The sequence below is a fragment of the Furipterus horrens genome, unplaced genomic scaffold, assembly GCF_987537825.1.
Source record: "Furipterus horrens unplaced genomic scaffold, mFurHor1.1.pri manual_scaffold_17, whole genome shotgun sequence".
NCBI lineage: Eukaryota > Metazoa > Chordata > Mammalia > Chiroptera > Furipteridae > Furipterus > Furipterus horrens.
This window is the reverse complement of record NW_028327187.1, coordinates 23,363,252-23,365,807: the sequence shown is the minus strand read 5'-3', so window position 1 is coordinate 23,365,807 and position 2,556 is coordinate 23,363,252. Positions and strand designations below refer to the sequence as shown.

Genomic DNA, 2,556 nt, shown 5'->3' with positions numbered 1-2,556 from the left:
GGGCAGTAGACACCGGTAAGTGAGCATGTGTACTGTGTGGCTGTCGCATTCAAAATGACTGAGCAAGTAGAGCAATGAACCTGCGTCAAATCTTGCGTTAAGCTTGAACATTCCTCCACAGAAGTTATTTGGATGATTCAGAAGGCCGCAGCTATGGGCAACTGGTGATTTGCAGCTTCATCACGACAACACTCCTGCTCATGCATCATGTCTCCTGCAGAGGTTTTTGGCAAAACATCAAATCACCCAGGTGACCCAGCCACCTACAGTCCAGATTTAGAACCCTGTGACCTCTGGCTTTTCCCAAAACTAAAATCACCTATGAAAGGGAAGAGATTTAAGACCATCCATGAGATTCAGGAAAATATGACGGGAAAGTTGATGGTGATTAGAGAAAACTGTGTGAGGTCCCAAGGTGCCTACTTTGAAGGGGATTGAGGCATCATTGTGCTATGTACAATGTTTCTTTTTTTTTTTTTCTTTTTGTTTTGCACTACCTTTGACATGTTTTTATTCAAAACTAGCAGTCCACAGTGATTTGACCTTTATGGAACAAACAAATTTAAGTTTATGCCACAGGCTTCTTTTCTTCTGTGGTGTGTTTCTTTTCTGCAGGCTTCTTCTAAGCTGTGGTTTCTTGGTAGCTGCAGCCTTTTTTTCCCACCAAAGGCTTCTTTGGCTTCTTCAGCTTCTTAACATGAACAACCTTCTTTCCTTTCTTCCCTACCACAGGCTTCTTGCCTTGAACCCTCTTCTCATCTGATTTGGCTTCTAGTGCCACTGCTTCTCTATCCACCCGGAGCTTGTGGTTCTTGGCCTGGCAAAGAATGGTGTTCCGGCGCATGGTCTTTGCATATGGGTTTAACTTCAACATGATTCTCAGGCTTTTCAGTAGATTCTTCTTTAGAACTCTGCGATGAATCTTCTTGCATGGTTCTTGGAGGGCTCTTCGGCTCTCTGGGCTTTTCAAGATTCTGCTAAGGTTTGTATTGAGCATCTTGTGCATGGGAAGGTTGTAGCGACTCTTGAGGGAGGCTGCTTTATGCCAAATGCCATACAGATCATCAATCTAACTTGCGGAAAGCACTTTCAGTCCGAATGCAGAAATGGCCCACATGCCCACCAGGAGCAAGTTTCAAAATGTTCAGTTTGCTTACATTAAGCAGAGTAATTCCAAGGATGTTTCTGAAGGCTTTGATGATACCTTTGTCCTCATTATAGATGATGCAGGACCCTCAGCGCTGGATACGACGACAGTTTTTCATCTTGCCCTTGCCAGCTCTCATTCGCTGAGAGGCATAGACCTTTCTGATATCATTCCAAGCCTTAAGCTTCTTAAGAAGCAAAACAGCTTCCTTGGTTTTCTGGTAGCTTTCAACTTCATCTTCAGCCACCAAAGGAAGTTCAGGAACTTCCTCAATACAATGACCTTTAGACATGACCAGTGCTGGTAAGGCTGAGGTAGCTAGGGCTGAGCAGATGGCGTATTGCTGTTGTGTAGTGTTGACTCTGTAATGCCAATGGCGCCAGGTTTGGGTTGGTGCAAACATGCGGCCCCCATGACACATATTTCCAAGAACACCATGGCCAGAATGATGAGTTCCACCACCTCAAAGTCTGGGAATTTGAGCCACAGTTCTGCCAGTACCCCAAGACTCAGCACTGGTTTGATGTCCTGCCAATTCACTGACAGCATAGGGCTGTCTATTGTTCTTGCTCAAGTTGGTGTGAACGAAGTTCACAATATCTGGTCGAATGGGAGCCTTGAACACAGCAGGCAAAGTGACATTTTTGCCAGATGATTCTCCCTTTTTGGAGTACACTGATATCAGTGCATGAGCACACGCCATGGAGTGGAGGGAGGAAGCCACACTCCTCTTAGCCCGATGGCTCCCGCAGGAAAAGCTACGATGTTTCTTGTATCTTGTATATTCTTCAATAAATGTCTGTTTTTCACATTACATGGATGGATACTTCCTCGGCAGACTTCCTATAGCTTAGCTCTAAATAAGTCAGAAAGTTAAGGTCTTTGCTGAGAATGAGGTACAAAAAGCTGGATCTAGAGCTTGAAGGAAAAGACTGGAGGAGTGTTGGTGGGAGTGTACTGGTGGATCAGTAACAGATTAAGAGATCCTATGCTACATCCTCAGGCATTTTTCTTCTCTCCTCAGGCATTGTTAAGAGCCTGTTATCACAATCTCCCTTCTGTAGCCCTAGGGAAATAACGGGCTGCATCTATCAGGTGTGCTACTTGGAACTGGCTACCAGACTTGGGGACTTAAACTAACAGGAGTCACTCCTCTCTTTCTTTTCTGAAGTCCACATACTTCCTTTGGAACTTTTAAGGCACTTATGACAGTCCATCTCCTATAATAGTGATTTGTCTTTTCCTTGTTAGACTATAAAGAGGAGAGGGCAAAGGCTGTGTCTTATTCAGTGTGTGTTGTACCTTAGCATAGTGCTTTGTACATAATAGGCAGAAGATGTCTGTACCAGGCACACAACTCTAATATAGCATTTATCACATCAAACTGTACTTGTTTATTTTAAATTAAA

At 44.0% G+C, this 2,556-nt stretch overlaps 1 pseudogene; it reads right to left on the bottom strand.

Annotated features, from left to right (window-relative positions):
* Window positions 1–568: 568 nt before the first annotated feature.
* LOC149990688 (large ribosomal subunit protein uL4 pseudogene) lies at window positions 569–1,885 on the bottom strand (annotated as a pseudogene).
* Between the last annotated feature and the right edge of the window lie 671 nt (window positions 1,886–2,556).